Here is a 19,428-nt window from a genome sequence, read left to right as displayed (position 1 = left end):
CACCACTATTGCCAATCTGATAAAATGCAATAACTCTGGTGAAACTTTTGATGACAACAGTTTCAGCATGACTACTCATCTCATGCTGAGAACTCTTATGGACAATGATCGCTTCAGTGCCAAAGTCATCAGGATCTGGCACCAGATGCTCGTGGGGAACTTCCAACCTCGGCGGACTGACGAAAACAACATCATGGTTGAAGACTTGGAGTTCATCCTCTGTGGTCTTCGAGGGAGGAAAATTAACATCCCTTTGATGATCTTCAAGGGACTTGTTAAAGCTGTTTCTGCCGGTGTTGACCGTCGAGGGGTTGTGACTTGTCTTCCCTACGGGAGACTTCTTAGTTACATTTTTCTTAAGAAAGGCGTAGTGAGGAGGATGCGTGATTCTGGAGCCAGAGATATGTTCGAGGCTGAACCTTCTCCTGTGTTGTCTTTGGACAATTTAAACCAAAGGATTGACTAGCAAGTTTTTACCTTAGGTTTAATCTTTTTATATATATGCCTTCCTTTCTTTTTGTAACCTCAGATCCTATTCTTTGGATCTTTTTGTAATGAATGTACTTCTATGCTTGAAATGAAACGAATATTTTGGTGTCTTCTTTGATTTTTCTTTCCATAATTCTTTCTGATTGTGAAGCCATTTTGATCAATGTGAAGTATATTTTTGACACATGCCTGACCATTTTGGCTTTTCGTAGTACCCTGAGTATCTACGTCTTTGCAATCTTTACTTCATGCATGCTAGGTTTATATCTCTTCAAATATTTCCCGTTTACTCTCAAGATCCTATGATCTTCTGCTAATTCTTCAATTTCGTAAGCAATGTTCGAGAATACTTTTAAGATTCGAAAGGGTCCTTCCCAATGTGGGGACCATTTACCAAGTGCCTGATTTTTTTCGATCTATAGGTAAAATAACTTTCCAGACTAAGTCATTATTAACAAAAGTTTTACCTTTCACCTTTTTATTATAAGCTCTGGACACTCTTTCCTTTTGCCTTTTTATCATTTCCAGTGCTCGAAGTCTGTCTTCGTCCAAATCTACTAACTCATTCATCATTAACTCCCAGTATACGTTGGGAGGAATGTCTGCTTGTCTTTGTATCCTTACTGATTGCAAACATATCTCAATTGGAAGTACTGCGTCATGTCCAAACGTCAACTGAAAAGGAGTTGTATTCGTAGCTTCTTTTGGAGATGTTCGACAAGCCCAAAGTGCTTGATCTAAAGTCTTATGCCAATTCTTGGGTCTCTTTCCTACATGCTTCTTGATAAGGCCAATTATTATTTTGTTTGCTGCTTCAACCTGTCCATTTGCTTGGGCGTAATAAGGTGTAGAAGTAAATAACTTGAAACCCATTTCTCTGGCAAAATCTTGCATCTTTCGTCCAGTAAAGACTGATCCCTGATCAGTTGTTATACTTTCTGGGATTCCAAACCTATATATAATGTGTTTCTGAATAAACTCAATCACCGCCTCTTGATCCACATTTTCCAGTGGTATTGCTTCGACCCATTTTGTGAAATAGTCTATTCCTACCAAAATGTATCTTTGCCCTTTGGATGACTTGGGGTGAATTTCTCCAATCAAATCTAGTGCCCATCCCCTGAAAGGCCATGGTTTTACTATTGTACTTAGTTCGTTTGCTGGAGCGTGTTGGATACCTGCATGTTCTTGGCACTCTTGGCACCCTTTCGCGAACTCTATGCAATCCTTTAGCATCGAAGGCCAATACATCCCATAACGAAACAAGAGCCATTTCATTTTGTGCCCTGCTTGATGTGCACCACATGCCCCACTATGTACGTTCGACAGAGCCAAGTATGCTTCTGCTTCTCCCAAGCATTTCAACAATACCCCTTCAGGAGTTTTCTTAAACAATTCGTTTCCCATCAGAAAATATGACAGGGCTCTATACTTGATTTTTCTGTCTGTATCCGTCGAAGGATTTTTCAGATAGTTAATAATTGGACTCCTCCAATCTGTGTCAGCCAATGAATCTATATTTAGTACCTCGAATTGTTCTTTATTGGCATAACCCAATTGTGAATCCTCCAGATCACTTGGCGAAAGTTTAGTAAACATTGCTCTTCCTCTTACTTCAATCAACTCTTCCAACTTTTCTTTTGATACTTTATATCCCGAAGCTAATTGAGCCAAGTCGTTTGCTTCCTGGTTATTCACCCTTGGTATACGTTTTAATTCCACGTATTCGAATTTCTTGAGCAACCTATTTGCGATGATAAAATACATGATCAAATTCTCTTTGATGCACTTGTACTCCTTTGTCAATTGTTTGATGACCAATTCGGAGTCTCCTTTAATTTCGACTCTGGTTGCCCCCAATTCTAACAAAGCCTCAAGTCCAGCAATTAAAGCCTCGTATTCAGCTTCATTATTGGAGCATAATGGACCTTCGATTTTATACTTGAGCTTTGTTGGAATTCCATCAGGAGAAATTATCAACATTCCAATACCAGTTCCCTCTCTATGCGTTGAACCATCGAAATATAACTTCCAAGGTTTCAAATCTACACAATGCTGATGATTCTCAACCACCGCATGGTCGACAATGAAGTCTGACACAATCTGACCTTTCATTGCCTTGAGAGGCTGAAATATTAATGAATATTCAGTAAGGGCTAAAGCCCATTTGCCAATTCGACTATGTAGTATTGGCTTAGATAACATATGTTTAATAACATCATAATGAGATGAAACGTAAACATCAACTGGCTTTATATAATACTTAAGTTTGATACAGGAGAAATACAAACAAAGGCAGAGTTTTTCTATATCAGTATATCTAGTCTCTGCATCATTGAGTACTCTAGTTAAGTAATAAATGGCTCTTTCGATGCCATTCTCGTCCTCCTGGGCAAGCATGCTGCCTATTGTTTTATCTGATGCTGAAATATATAGGCGCATGTGCTTCTTCCCATTTGGGGGAGATAGAATTGGTGGACAAGTCAAGTATTGCTTTATCTGATCGAAAGCTTCTTGATGTTCAGCACGCCATTCGAATTTTCCTTGCTTAAGCCGAAGTAGAGGTGAGAAAGCTTGCGTGCGTCCACTTAAGTTAGAGATAAATCTTCTTAAGAAATTTATCTTACCCAACAATGATTATAATTCTTTCTTCGTGGAGGGAGACTTGGTCTCCATAATGGCTTTTGTCTTGTTTTGGTTGATTTCTATCCCTTTTTTGTGGACTACGAAACCCAAGAAATCGCCTGCCTGCACAAAGAAAGCACATTTAAGGGGGTTCATCTTCAATCCATATTTCCTCATTCTTTCGAATGATTGGCTCAGATGATCGAGATGACTCATACCCGAGATAGATTTTACCACAATGTCATCTATATACACTTGCATGAATGTTTCTATGAAGTCGTGAAATATAGAATTCATTGCTCTTTGATAAGTTGCCCCTGCGTTTTTTAAACCAAAAGGCATCACAACCCATTCGTAAGTGCCTATTGCTCCTGGGCAACAAAATGCTGTCTTGGATACATCATCTTCTGCTATAAAAATTTGATTGTATCCCGAATATCCATCCAACATGCTCAAATACTCAAAACCTGCGGCTGAGTCTACTAGCATTTCTGCTATAGGCATGGGATACTCGTCTTTCGGAGTAGCTGCATTAAGGTCACGAAAGTCTATGCATACTCTTAATGAGCCATTCTTTTTAATTACAGGTACTATATTAGCAATCCACTCAACATACCTTGTAGTTCGGATAAATTTGCACCGTAAGAGTCTTTCGACCTCTGCTTTAATTTTCGAGTGAATCTCTGGCGCGAATCTTCTGGGAGTTTGCTTTATTGGCTTCTTCCCTTCTTTTATTGGTAATTTCAATTCGACTAAGTCTCTTTCGAGACCAGGCATCTCATCATAATCCCAAGCAAAACAATCTCTATTGTCTTTCAACATTTTGATGACCGTTGCTTTCAATTCTGGTTCTAGTTTCGCGCTGATATATGTTATTCTCTTTTGATCATTGTCTCCAAGATTGACTTCTTCAAGTGGATCTTGGGCCAACATCTTTATGTTCGACGCCATCGGGTCTTTTTCGAATCCAACGGTTCTTCGTCGTATATTTCATCTAACCTTTGACTTGGTTCTTCTCCTATGATCTCTTCAACTGGAACCGTATCTTCAGGGAGTTCGAAACTCGTACGTATTTCCAATTCTGATATTCCTTCTTTGGTTAGAACTGTATCTATCTTTGTACTTGATAGTTCGGCTTCGAGAGCCGTTTTTCTTTTGTTCTCGGCCACATAGGCCGAAATCTTTTCGAAGAACGCAGACTCAGACATGATTAATGTCATCGTCCCAGACCGTTGGCCGTACTGCTGGATAATTCTCCAATGGTGCTGGATCTGGTGGACCATCCATGATCTCCCTATCCCATTGGAATCCATTTGGGTGTAAAGTCAAATAGTACATTGCATTTTTGTTTGGGGTATACATCTCTTCAGCAGCATGACAAGGGCCTATGTTTGCCAAGTTCCTGTCGAAGTTGTTTTTGTTCACCTGGTTGACCTCAGCCATGTAGTAACTCTGATCACCTTCGATATTCTCCACTATACCATCTTCTCTCCAAATTGTCACCCTCTGATGCATTGTTGAGGGCACAGCCGCTACTCCATGAATCCATTCCCTACCAAGCAAAAGGTTGTAGTTTGCCTTTGCTGGTATAACCATGAACATGGTTGGCCTGGTAACTGAGCCCACTGTCAAATTGACTTGAACAACTCCCAGAGTTTGTCCTATTTTGCCTTCGTAGTTAGATAAAACCATGTTATGTGGCCTTATATCCGTATCGAACATACCAATTCTTTTTAGCATGTATTGAGGCATTAGGTTCACTGCTGCTCCCCCATCAACTAGGACTTTATTTATGCCCACGTTCTCAATCTTAGCCCTGATATAGAGTGGCTTCAAATGATTTCGCATACCCTCATCAGGCCTTTCGAAGAACGCATTCTGTTCTTCTACTGCACCGTTATTCAGCACATAGTAACACACGGGTTTGTGTTTTGCCATTTCTTCGATATCAGCCTCTTCACAGTCTTCTACTTCAGTTTCCTGATTAAACTCGTGAGGGAGTACAGAGACAACATTGCAATTCAAGTTTATAGATGACACTCCATCAGAGTCAAAATCATTTGTCATTCTGTCCTCTTCTTTCCAAGAATTTGAACGCATCTTCTCTTCTTCATCCAAGAGTTTTTCAGCTTCGAATAGTCTGCGTTCCACCGGAGGTTTGTTCGACTTTGCCCCCTGGTATGGGACTTGGTTGCTACTAGAGTCTCCAGCTTCTCTTGGCCTGTATTCCTTCTGAGCCTTTTTTATTCTCTGATGCCTTCTCCACTGGGACCGAGACATAGGATTTTTTCCTTTATAATTCTCCAATCGATACACCTCTCGATTTGATCTTTGAAATTGTTTCCTATATGCCATTGCAGTTCTACCACCTTGGTCCCAACTTCGCCATTTGTTGGTTCTTGCATCAGCTTGTACCCACCTATCCCTTGGCGCATTTGCAGGGACTTTGAACGTCACCCTTCGAGTCCTAGGATGTGGGCTATCAGGCCTCTTTGTTGGAGTCCAAATGTCGAAACCGTACAGGTTGGGACGCAACCCCTGAGTTTCTTGACTCATGTAGCAATACACACGTTCGAATGATCGTGCTAGCATTTCGTCATAGACTGCCCCACATCTTGGGCAGAGAGCAACTTCAGTGTTTTCTTTGTGGCATCTGACCAAAAATCCTACCAAGCTTTCCTCCATCTTTGGGTACAGTTGTAGTAGGGGATTTGGCTCTCTTCCTGGGTGATCCCACCTTTCGCGTCGAACCCTCTCGAAGTTGGCTTCGACCCTTTGATTCAGCATGATCGAACACCTTGGACACATCCATTGCTTACCACCATTTCTCTCGTGGCAATTCCAGAGATATTCTTTGAGGCTTTCGGTTCTAGGAGGAACTTCGATGCCCCCATTTTTCCTCGTCAGCCATGTCTCTAGTTCGCCAAATTCAGACACTGGTCGTCTGGCGCTGACCATGTTAACCGCTACTGGAGGAACTTCGGAGATTTGTATTTTCTGGAGTTTCATCCTGAGGTCTTCAGTGGCCTCGCTGTTTTCTTCCTTCGAGGCTTCAGTTATCTCTGCCTTGGAAGATTCTTCAACATCAGTATTGAAGATTATGTCACCATTTAGGCTTTCAGTAGCCTGCTTTCCATTGATCATTGCTTTAGTCTCCACGACTTCGACTTCAGAAACCTCCACCATGTTGATATCTTCTACCTCGCAGAGGCTAGCGTCAGCAATGTTTAGGGGATTGGTATCGACCCTCATATGACTCTTGGTCTTGTCAGCAAACTTCAACCTTCCATCATTGAGAGCATTTTGAATTAGATCCCTGAAAAGAAAACATTGAGAAGTTTTATGGCCTAAAAACCCATGATATTTACAAAAACCTCTTTTCTTCCGTTGTTCCAACGGAGGAATTTTTGAATTTGGAGGTAGTATCATTTGGCCATCTTTTACCAATAAATCAAATATTTCATCACACTTGGTAATGTCGAATGTATAAGTTTTCTTAGGGAACCTATCATGCTTATCGTTTTCTACTGGGTTTTTTCCATTGGCAGGATTTAGCAGTTTGCAAGCATAAGGTGGCGCTTCTTTCAATTCAGCCAAGTCTATTTCGACTTCTTCAGGGCTATATGAGTCATCGAAAGACTCATCCTCAGCATCCTTGGCTTCGACATATGCCACTCTTTCTTTCTTATAACTTTTATTTGCCCTAGCTTTTTCTGCCTTCAGGCGTTCGACTTGTCGAACCCTATCTGCTAATTGGGCCATGTCCCTAAGGTATTGGGTATCTAGTTTCTTTCTTATTGAATAATCTAGACCACCTGCAGCCATTTCAACAAGTTCATGCTCTGGGACTGTTGTAAAACACCTTGATTTCAACAGACGGAACCTATTTAAATAATCATCAATTGTTTCTGTGAATTTTCTTTTAACACTGGCCAATTCTTTCAAACTTATCTTAGTTTGACCCATGTAGAATTGCTCATGGAAAAGTCTTTCCAAGTATGCCCATGCATCTATCGAATTTGGTGGCAAAGTAGTAAACCAAATGAAGGCATTTTTTGTCAGTGAACTAGGGAAATACTTGATCCTTAAATCCTCGTTTCCCGCTAAGTCTCCTGCTTCTGTCAAATATCTAGCAATATGTTCCACCGTTGACTCGTTCGTTTCGCCTGAAAATTTTGTAAATTTGGGTACCTTAGTGCCCCTAGGCAATTCTGTCTGCATGATATAATCTGATATTGGGGATGTATAGTTTGGACGTCTAAGTCCAGTACTAAGGCCATTATTAGCCATAACCCTTTCTATCATGGCAGTTAAGTTATTTTCTGTAGCCAGATTTTCTCTTCTGACTCTTTGAACAATCTCATCTGGGTGTTCGTTCCTACCCACAATCCTTAATCTGGGTTGCTCCTCCTCCGTTTCTTGTCGAACGGGGACGGTTCTTTGATTTGAAGCTTCTAAGTTAATTATTGGAGTTCCTTCGAACACCTCCGTTCTTCGTGAGGGGCCTACATCCCTAGTAGCCGTCCTAGATGATGGAACTATGTCTTGTACACGTTCTAAAATGGGCCTCTCTTCTTGATTCGAAGGCTGTTTGTCTTTCCTTTTAGGTGGCGTTACTCCCATGAATTCTGCCATTCGATTCATTTGAGATGATATCTTTTGGAAAGTCTCCATGTTTTCTCTATTTGTAGTAGTAACATTTGCCATTAGTGGGCTTAAAACTGAAGTCAATTCTCTGGCCAAAACCCCTACCATACCATGGTTGCTTGCATCCATTTCTTGTCGAAATGCTGCTTGGTTATTTGTGGTAAAGTGAGGCATCTGGGTAGAGAAACCAGTGTTATGTGCACTTCGACCCACTGAACTAACATTTGGTGAAAATGTCGCATTGTTAGTTGGGGCATATATAGGTCCTGCCCCTCGTACGCCTGTTCCATATTGGTATGGCATTCCGTATGGATTATTTGGTCTCCATTCGAAAGCAGAATTCGCGCCTTGACCAAACAAATTGTTTGCAGCATTTGTCGAGGCAAACAATACGTCCTCTGCGCTTGTGGATGAGGGTGCGGTTGTCGATGCTGAAACTGGAATAGTCCCTGAGGGTCCTGTATTATTTTCAGGCATAGTCTGGGAATTATCTGCAGGTCTCGATCCATTTGGACCCGTTGCATCTCGTGTTTCTTGAGTAGAAGTCGAATTTGCCGCTCCTGATCCTGAACCTTGTGGGGGATCTTGATTACCCCCTGCACTGGCCGTAACGACCATTTTCCTGTTGTACCTTCGTTTGGGAATCGGTTGTGCACTGTTCTTTAATTTACCGTTCCTAAGGTTCATACAAGATCTTGATATTGTCTAGACAAAAAAAAAGCAATTGATTAAAACAATCTGCTTGACACTGTCCCACTGGGCGTGCCAATTTGTTTACGGTGATTTCCGGTAAACAACCGCTAGTCTTCCAAACTATAATAAATATGATTTGGTTACTCGCAGGATCGACTAGATTGATCCTAGGACACATAGTCAAGAAGATTGTTATCAATGTTTGTTCGAATCATATTCATTATTTGTCTTCTTCAATAAGCGTTGTTCGATTAACAGAACAAATAGTCTTGACAATCACTTTGTAACATATAAATGTGACTTCAACGAAGTGACATAACATAGAAAATTAAAAGGACAATTGAAACGTAAAGAATCTTAAACTGCAGAAATATAAAAGACTTTGAAAGTAAATAGCATGAAAGTAATTCGAAAGTAAATGACATTAAAGTAAAGATGCAGAAACGTAAATGGCAAGAAGTAAACGAAATGCAGTAATTCTGAAAGATATTTAAAAGCAAAGGATAATACACATGTGAGTGATTTGTACAAAATGAACACACAGAATCCTAACATTAAGACTCCTATTTATACTAGTTTCGACCTTAACGGTCCTATACTAATCTGCTGCCACGTTTCTCATCAGAACTTCCAGCGAAGCCATCTGTTATTGAACGGTTACGAAACCGTCTTCGAATTTCAAATCTTCCCGCCTGAGTCCATCTTCGACGCGTGGCAGTGTATTAAACAAACACTACTAAAAAACACGCTAAGTAGTAATACTTGAATACATATTCTATGAATTTTGTCTAAGTCCCGAAGACATATGCTTTCATTAATCTTTCAGCGTTCACTATCTTCATCGAACTTAGAAGTCTTTATTTTTCGAAGCATGACCATCAGTAGCCATTCTTTCACTTTTTAAGGGATGGCCATCAGTAACCATCTTTCCTTCGATTCTCAACTCCTTCGAAGGACAAACAATATAAAACGAAATCTTCAGCTAACAAATTGCCCCCAATAAATGCCTGTTTCGAGAATCAACAGAAATAGGCGTTTCTTGTCATTATAAGATTTCGTTTTTATGATCCTTGAAAGTTCCAAGACTGCTGACTAGCGTCATAATCACTGATAACACTGTTTCCGAGACGTCTTGTCATTTTCAAAGATGTCTTCTCATAACTTACATTCCCACGTTTTAACCTTACTTCCTGATCATTACTCCTACATACTAGGAGTGAAGCTAACTCATTCGACCGCCGTTGGATTAAATCACCAGCCGCCACGTGTCTCTCGGGCTTTACCCAAAAGATTTAAAAAGGTTTCTGTTAAACCTTTAAATACTTGATCTTGTGTCTCTATACCGCCTTTCATTCATCTTCTTCACCAAAAAATTGAAACATCTTCACTCTTTTTAGAATCTTGTTCTTTTAATCAAAAATTTCTCCATGGCTTCATCTTCAAATGTTCTTCAACCCGCTTTGAAGCTCCAATCAACAACACGTTCTGGGGAACGAGAGTTCGTTCCAAACCCTAACACTGAAGAAATACGCGCTATTTACGCTTCCCAGGTAATCATTCCCTTTGAACTCTCTGGAAAAACTCTTGCCTTTATGGGTCCGTTACCGAGTGAAAGTATCCAATCTATGAATAAATTTTTTCCTGCTTACTACAAGACTAGACCATTAGTTAGCAAAGTTAAGATAGATGAAGACGGTCGCTCTCCTTTAGGCAAATTTGCTAATATTGAGGAAACTTCAACCGCAAACCCTTTAGCTTTAAACAAAATTAGGTTAAACTATATGACCAATTCTGTAAAAGTGTTTAGGTCAATCCCTTTAGCCAAAGATCCTGACTTGTACTATGCCTGGCTAGAGAGGGTAGAGAAACAAAAAGGATCCTTCTGGAAAACATTAGGAATATACGATTTGATTCAACTGTCAAGAACGGGTTTAGAATACAACCAACCCATGTTAGTAGCAGCGGTTCATTTTTGGGATGCTTCTCACAACACCTTCCATCTCCCATGTGGAATGGTTACCCCCACGCTTTTCGACGTGGCCGCTATTACAGGACTTCGACCAACTGGTGAAACCTTCGATCCCAATGAAATGGATAATGACACTATTGGTTTTAACGATTCGCAAGTCACTTATACGGCATTCATCCAGAAGCATCATATTACCACTGAAACGACAGTATCTGATGAAGAGCATATTGCTTTTCTAGCATTATGGCTTTCACGATGTGCCTTCTGTTCAAGGTCTATCCAAGTTGCGAAAAGGTACCTTTGCATGGCTAATCAATTGCATGCTGGGAAAAAGCTCAACCTCAGCCAACTACTTCTAGGGTCTCTTTATGAAAACCTTAGTGAAGCTGCAAATCTTACCAAGAATTTCAAATCTGGTAGTTTACTTTACGCTGGTCCTTTCTGGCTATTGCAACTGTGGCTTAATGCTACATTCGAAACTCATCTTCCCTTTCGAGGAGATGTCAATGAGGAGGATAGCACAATCAAAAATCGAACTATAGAGGGGACCAGGTTAGCTTACCTAACTCCAAAAGAGGAAATGGGAAAGCTTCATGAACATTTCCTGGCGTATTCGATGATGTTTGTTCGGCGTGACCAGTTCGATCCTTCTATGGCCCCATTTGTACACAGAACAATAGGTCCTGAATGGTTTACTCGAAAATTTCCACCAACATCTCAGGATCAACAAACTGAATCTATGGAAATTTGGGAAGCCTTTCTGACTCCAAGATTATTCTCCCACCGTCTTCGACCATCAAAGGGTCAATGTATCCTCATGTGTTATCAACCAAATTTGGTCTCGAGACAGTTTGGGCTAACTCAAATAATACCCAAGTGCTTATATGAGAAAAGGAACCATATGTGTTTCCACACTTTGTATTTGACTGAAGAGGAATGTGAACAAAAAATCGACAAATACGTTGACGTCGCCAATCTTTCTCCTATTCCTTTTGAACCTTCTTTTTACTCTACACCAGATTTTCATCAATGGTGGACAGAGTATTATAGTTCTCAAATTTTTGATGCTGATAGCCTTGCTCAGGAACTAACTGCAGCTTTCGAAGCATGACCATCAGTAGCCATTCTTTCACTTTTTAAGGGATGGCCATCAGTAACCATCTTTCCTTCGATTCTCAACTCCTTCGAAGGACAAACAATATAAAACGAAATCTTCAGCTAACACACGTACGAGTGTTTGAGTCATTACGGACGAGTATTGAAGAAAGATACGGACGTGTATCAAAAGAATTAACATGTACGAGTGCTTGAATCAATACGGACGAGTATTGAAGAAAATAACACGGACGAGTGTTTGAATTAATACGGGCGAGTATTAAAGAAAGATCCAGACGAGTATCAAAAGATTTAACACGGACGATTGTTTTAATCAATACGGACGAGTATCAAAGCAAATAACTCGGACGAGTGTTTGAATCAACACAGACCAATATTGAAGAAAGATACAGACAAGTATCAAAAGAATTAACACGTACAAGTGTTTGAATCAACACAGACCAGTATTGAAGAAAGATACAGACGAGTATCCAAAGAATTAACATGTACGAGTGTTTGAATCAATACGTACGAGTATTGAAGAAAGGTTCGGACAAGTATCAAAAGAAGTAACACGTACGAGTATTTGAATCAATATAGACGAGTATTGAAGAAAGATACGGATGAGTGTCCAAGAAAATAACACGAACGAGTGTTTGAATCAATACGGACGAGTATTTTAATCAATACGGACGTGTATCAAAGAAAATAACTCGGACAAGTGTTTGAATCAACACAGACCACTATTGAAGAAAGATACAGACGAGTATCCAAAGAATTAACACGTACGAGTGTTTGAATCAATACGGACGAGTATTGAAAAAAGATATATACGAGTATCAAAGAAAATAACACGGACGAGTGTTTGAATCAATACGTATGAGTATTGAAGAATGTTACGGACGAGTATCAAAAGAATTAACCCGGACGAGTGTTTGAATTAATATGTACGAGTATTGAAGAAAGCTACGGACGAGTATCAAAAGAATTAACACGGACGAGTGTGTGAATCAATACGGACGAGTATTGAAGAAAGATATAGACGAGTATCCAAAGAATTAACACGTACGAGTGTTTGAATCAATACGGACGAGTATTAAAGAAAGATAAAGACGAGTATCAAAAGAATTAACACGGATGATTGTTTTAATCACTACGGATGAGTATCAAAGCAAATAACACGGACGAGTGTTTGAATCAACACAGACCAGTATAATAAAGATACAGATGAGTATCAAAAGAAGTTACACGTACGAGTGTTTGAATCTATACGGACGAGTATCAAAAGAATTAACACGTACGAGTGTTTGAATCAATACGGACGAGTGTTTTAATCAATATGGACGAGTATCAAAGAAAATAACTCGGATAAGTGTTTGAATCAACATAGACCAGTATTGAAGAATGATACAGACGAGTATCCAAAGAATTAACACGTACGAGTGTTTGAATCAATACGTACGAGTGTTTGAATCAATACGGACGAGTATTGAAGAAAGATATGGACGAGTATCAAAGAAAATAACACGGACGAGTGTTTGAATCAATACGTATGAGTATTGAAGAAAGTTACGGACGAGTTTCAAATGAATTAACCCGGACGAGTGTTTGAATCAATACGTGCGAGTATTGAAGAAAGCTACGGACGAGTATCAAAAGAATTAACACGGACGAGTGTGTGAATCAATTCGGACGAGTATTGAAGAAAGATATAGACGAGTATCCAAAGAATTAACACGTACGAGTGTTTGAATCAATACGGACAAGTATTAAAGAAAGATACAGACGAGTATCAAAAGAATTAACACGGATGATTGTTTTAATCAATACGGATGAGTATCAAAGCAAATAACACGGATGAGTGTTTGAATCAACACAGACCAGTATAATAAAGATACAAATGAGTATCAAAAGAATTAACATGTACGAGTGTTTGAATCTACACGTACGAGTATTTGAATCAATACGGACGATTATTGAAGAAAGATACGGACGTGTATCAAAAGAATTAACATGTACGAGTGTTTGAATCAATACGGACGAGTATTGAAGAAAGATACGGATGAGTATCAAAGAAAATAACACGGACGAGTGTTTGAATTAATATGGGCGAGTATTAAAGAAAGATACAGACGAGTATCAAAAGATTTAACACGGACGATTGTTTTAATCAATACGGATGACTATCAAAGCAAATAACTCGGACGAGTGTTTGAATTAACACAGACCAGTATTGAAGAAAGATACAAAGGAGTATCCAAAGAATTAACACGTACGAGTGTTTGAATCAATACAGACGAGTATTGAAGAAAGATTCGGACGAGTATCAAAAGCAGTAACACGTACGAGTGTTTGAATCAATACGAACGAGTACTGAAGAAAGATACGGACGAGTATCAAAGAAAATAACACGGACGAGTGTTTGAATCAATGCGGACGAGTGTTTTAATCAATACGGACGATTATTGAAGAAAGAAACGGACGAGTATCAAAGAAAATAACACGGACGAGTGTTGGAATCAATACGGACGAGTATAGAAGAAAGATACGGACGAGTATCAAAGAAAATAACACGAACGAGTGTTTGAATTAATACGGGCGAGTATTAAAGAAAGATACAGACGAGTATCAAAAGATTTAACACGGACGATTGTTTTAATCAATACGGACGAGTATCAAAGCAAATAACTCGGACGAGTGTTTGAATCAACACACACCAGTATTGAAGAAAGATACGGACGAGTATCAAAAGAATTAACACGTACGAGTGTTTGAATCAATTCGGACGAGTATTGAAGAAAGATTCGGACGAGTATCAAAAGAAGTAACACGTACGAGTGTTTGAGTCAATACGGACGAGTACTGTAGAAAGATACGAACGAGTATCAAAGAAATGACACAGACGAGTGTTTGAATCAATGCGGACGAGTGTTTTAATCAATACGGATGAGTATCAAAGCAAATAACTCGGACGAGTGTTTGAATCAACACACACCAGTATTGAAGAAAGATACAGACGAGTATCAAAAGAAGTAACACGTACGAATGTTTGAATCAATACGTACGAGTATTGAAGAAAGATTCGGACGAGTATCAAAAGAAGTAATACGTACGAGTGTTTGAATCAATGCGGACGAGTATTAAAGAAAGATACGGACGAGTATCAAAGAAAATAACACGGACGAGTGTTTGAATAAATACTGACGAGTATTAAAGAAAGATACAAACGAGTATAAAAAGAATTAACACGTACAAGTGTTTGAATCAATACGGACGAGTATTGAAGAAAGATTTGGACGAGTATCAAAAGAAGTAACACGTACGAGTGTTTGAATCAATACGGACGAGTACTGTAGAAAGATACGGACGAGTATCAAAAGAATTAGCATGTACGAGTGTTTGAATCAATACGGACGAGTATTGAAGAAAATAACAAGGACGAGTGTTTGAATTAATACGGGCGAGTATTAAAGAAAGATCCAGACGAGTATCAAAAGATTTAACACGGACGATTGTTTTAATCAATACGGACGAGTATCAAAGCAAATAACTCGGACGAGTGTTTGAATCAACACAGACCAGTATTGAAGAAAGATACAGACGAGTATCAAAAGAAGTAACACGTACGAGTGTTTGAATCAACACAGACCAGTATTAAAGAAAGATACAGACGAGTATCCAAAGAATTAACACGTACGAGTGTTTGAATCAATACGTACGAGTATTGAAGAAAGAGTCAGACGAGTATCAAAAGAAGTAACACGTACGAGTAATTGAATCAATACAGACGAGTATTGAAGAAAGATACGGACGAGTATCCAAGAAAATAACACGAACGAGTGTTTGAATCAATACGGACGAGTGTTTTAATCAATACGGACGAGTATCAAAGAAAATAACTCGGACAAGTGTTTGAATCAACACAGACCAGTATTGAAGAAAGATACAGACGAGTATCCAAAGAATTAACACGTACGAGTGTTTGAATCAATATGGACGAGTATTGAAGAAAGATTCGGACGAGTATCAAAAGAAGTAACACGTATGAGTGTTTGAATCAACACGGACGAGTATTGAAGAAAGATATGGACGAGTATCAAATAAAATAACACGGACGGGTGTTTGAATCAATACGTATGAGTATTGAAGAAAGTTACGGACGAGTATCTAAAGAATTAACCCGGACGAGTGTTTGATTCAATACGTACGAATATTGAAGAAAGCTACGGACGAGTATAAAAAGAATTAACACGGACGAGTGTGTGAATCAATACGGACGAGTATTGAAGAAAGATATAGACGAGTATCCAAAGAATTAACACGTACGAGTGTTTGAATTAATACGGGCGAGTATTAAAGAAAGATACAGACGAGTATCAAAAGATTTAACACTGACGATTGTTTTAATCAATACGGACGACTATCAAAGCAAATAACTCGGACGAGTGTTTGAATCAACACATACCAGTATTGAAGAAAGATACAAACGAGTATCCAAAGAATTAACACGTATGAGTGTTTGAATCAATACGGACGAGTACTGAAGAAAGATACGGACGAGTATCAAAGAAAATAACACGGACGAGTGTTTGAATCAATGCGGACGAGTGTTTTAATCAATACGGACGATTATTGAAGAAAGATTCGGACGAGTATCAAAGAAAATAACACGGACGAGTGTTTGAATCAATACAGACGAGTATTGAAGAAAGATACGGACGAGTATCAAAGAAAATAACACAGACGAGTGTTTGAATCAATGCGGACGAGTGTTTTAATCAATACGGACGATTATTGAAGAAAGAAACGGATGAGTATCAAAGAAAATAACACGGACGAGTGTTTGAATCAATACGGACGAGTATAGTAGAAAGATACGGACGAGTATCAAAGAAAATAACACGAACGAGTGTTTGAATTAATACGGGCGAGTATTAAAGAAAGATACAGACGAGTATCAAAAGATTTAACACGGACGATTGTTTTAATCAATACGGACGAGTATCAAAGCAAATAACTCGGACGAGTGTTTGAATCAACACACACCAGTATTGAAGAAAGATACGGACAAGTATCGAAAGAATTAACGCGTACGAGTGTTTGAATCAATTCGGACGAGTATTGAAGAAAGATTCGGACGAGTATCAAAAGAAGTAACACGTACGAGTGTTTGAGTCAATACGGACGAGTACTGTAGAAAGATACGGACGAGTATCAAAGAAATGACACAGACGAGTGTTTGAATCAATGCGGACGAGTGTTTTAATCAATACGGATGAGTATCAAAGCAAATAACTCGGACGAGTGTTTGAATCAACACACACCAGTATTGAAGAAAGATACAGACGAGTATCAAAAGAAGTAACACGTACGAGTGTTTGAATCAATACGTACGAGTATTGAAGAAAGATTCGGACGAGTATCAAAAGAAGTAATACGTACGAGTGTTTGAATCAATACGGACGAGTATTGAAGAAAGATACGGACGAGTATCAAAGAAAATAAACACGTACGAGTGTTTGAGTCATTACAAACGAGTATTGGAGAAAGATACGGACGTGTATCAAAAGAATTAGCATGTACGAGTGTTTGAATCAATACGGACGAGTATTGAAGAAAATAACAAGGACGAGTGTTTGAATTAATACGGGCGAGTATTAAAGAAAGATCCAGACGAGTATCAAAAGATTTAACCCGGACAATTGTTTTAATCAATATGGACGAGTATCAAAGCAAATAACTCGGACGAGTGTTTAAATCAACACAGACCAGTAATGAAGAAAGATACAGACGAGTATCAAAAGAAGTAACACGTACGAGTGTTTGAATCAACACAGACCAGTATTGAAGAAAGATACAGACGAGTATCCAAAGAATTAACACGTACGAGTGTTTGAATCAATACGTACGAGTATTGAAGAAAGAGTCAGACGAGTATCAAAAGAAGTAACACGTACGAGTATTTGAATCAATACAGACGAGTATTAAAGAAAGATACGGACGAGTATCCAAGAAAATAACACGAACGAGTGTTTGAATCAATACGAACGAGTGTTTTAATCAATACGGACGAGTATCAAAGAAAATAACTCGGACAAGTGTTTGAATCAACACAGACCAGTATTGAAGAAAGATACAGACGAGTATCCAAAGAATTAACACGTACGAGTGTTTGAATCAATATGGACGAGTATTGAAGAAAGATTCGGACGAGTATCAAAAGAAGTAACACGTATGAGTGTTTGAATCAACACGGACGAGTATTGAAGAAAGATATGGACGAGTATCAAAGAAAATAACACGGACGGGTGTTTGAATCAATACGTATGAGTATTGAAGAAAGTTACGGACGAGTATCTAAAGAATTAACCCGGACGAGTGTTTGATTCAATACGTACGAATATTGAAGAAAGCTACGGACGAGTATAAAAAGAATTAACACGGACGAGTGTGTGAATCAATACGGACGAGTATTGAAGAAAGATATAGACGAGTATCCAAAGAATTAACACGTACGAGTGTTTGAATTAATACGGGCGAGTATTAAAGAAAGATACAGACGAGTATCAAAAGATTTAACACTGACGATTGTTTTAATCAATACGGACGACTATCAAAGCAAATAACTCGGACGAGTGTTTGAATCAACACATACCAGTATTGAAGAAAGATACAAACGAGTATCCAAAGAATTAACACGTATGAGTGTTTGAATCAATACGGACGAGTACTGAAGAAAGATACGGACGAGTATCAAAGAAAATAACACGGACGAGTGTTTGAATCAATGCGGACGAGTGTTTTAATCAATACGGACGATTATTGAAGAAAGATTCGGACGAGTATCAAAGAAAATAACACGGACGAGTGTTTGAATCAATACAGACGAGTATTGAAGAAAGATACGGACGAGTATCAAAGAAAATAACACAGACGAGTGTTTGAATCAATGCGGACGAGTGTTTTAATCAATACGGACGATTATTGAAGAAAGAAACGGATGAGTATCAAAGAAAATAACACGGACGAGTGTTTGAATCAATACGGACGAGTATAGTAGAAAGATACGGACGAGTATCAAAGAAAATAACACGAACGAGTGTTTGAATTAATACGGGCGAGTATTAAAGAAAGATACAGACGAGTATCAAAAGATTTAACACGGACGATTGTTTTAATCAATACGGACGAGTATCAAAGCAAATAACTCGGACGAGTGTTTGAATCAACACACACCAGTATTGAAGAAAGATACGGACAAGTATCGAAAGAATTAACGCGTACGAGTGTTTGAATCAATTCGGACGAGTATTGAAGAAAGATTCGGACGAGTATCAAAAGAAGTAACACGTACGAGTGTTTGAGTCAATACGGACGAGTACTGTAGAAAGATACGGACGAGTATCAAAGAAATGACACAGACGAGTGTTTGAATCAATGCGGACGAGTGTTTTAATCAATACGGATGAGTATCAAAGCAAATAACTCGGACGAGTGTTTGAATCAACACACACCAGTATTGAAGAAAGATACAGACGAGTATCAAAAGAAGTAACACGTACGAGTGTTTGAATCAATACGTACGAGTATTGAAGAAAGATTCGGACGAGTATCAAAAGAAGTAATACGTACGAGTGTTTGAATCAATACGGACGAGTATTGAAGAAAGATACGGACGAGTATCAAAGAAAATAAACACGTACGAGTGTTTGAGTCATTACAAACGAGTATTGGAGAAAGATACGGACGTGTATCAAAAGAATTAGCATGTACGAGTGTTTGAATCAATACGGACGAGTATTGAAGAAAATAACAAGGACGAGTGTTTGAATTAATACGGGCGAGTATTAAAGAAAGATCCAGACGAGTATCAAAAGATTTAACCCGGACAATTGTTTTAATCAATATGG

The 19,428-nt window shown here is 38.9% G+C and overlaps 1 protein-coding gene across 1 annotated transcript in view; it reads left to right on the top strand.

Annotated features, from left to right (window-relative positions):
* The window catches only part of LOC131597271 (uncharacterized), an 80,423-nt gene that overhangs the window by 13,875 nt on the left and 47,120 nt on the right, over positions 1–19,428 (top strand). The gene's annotated exons all lie outside the window — the stretch shown is intronic.

Source organism: Vicia villosa, linkage group LG4 (assembly GCF_029867415.1).
Source record: "Vicia villosa cultivar HV-30 ecotype Madison, WI linkage group LG4, Vvil1.0, whole genome shotgun sequence".
Taxonomy (NCBI): domain Eukaryota; kingdom Viridiplantae; phylum Streptophyta; class Magnoliopsida; order Fabales; family Fabaceae; genus Vicia; species Vicia villosa.
This window is presented reverse-complemented; position numbering and strand designations above follow the sequence as displayed.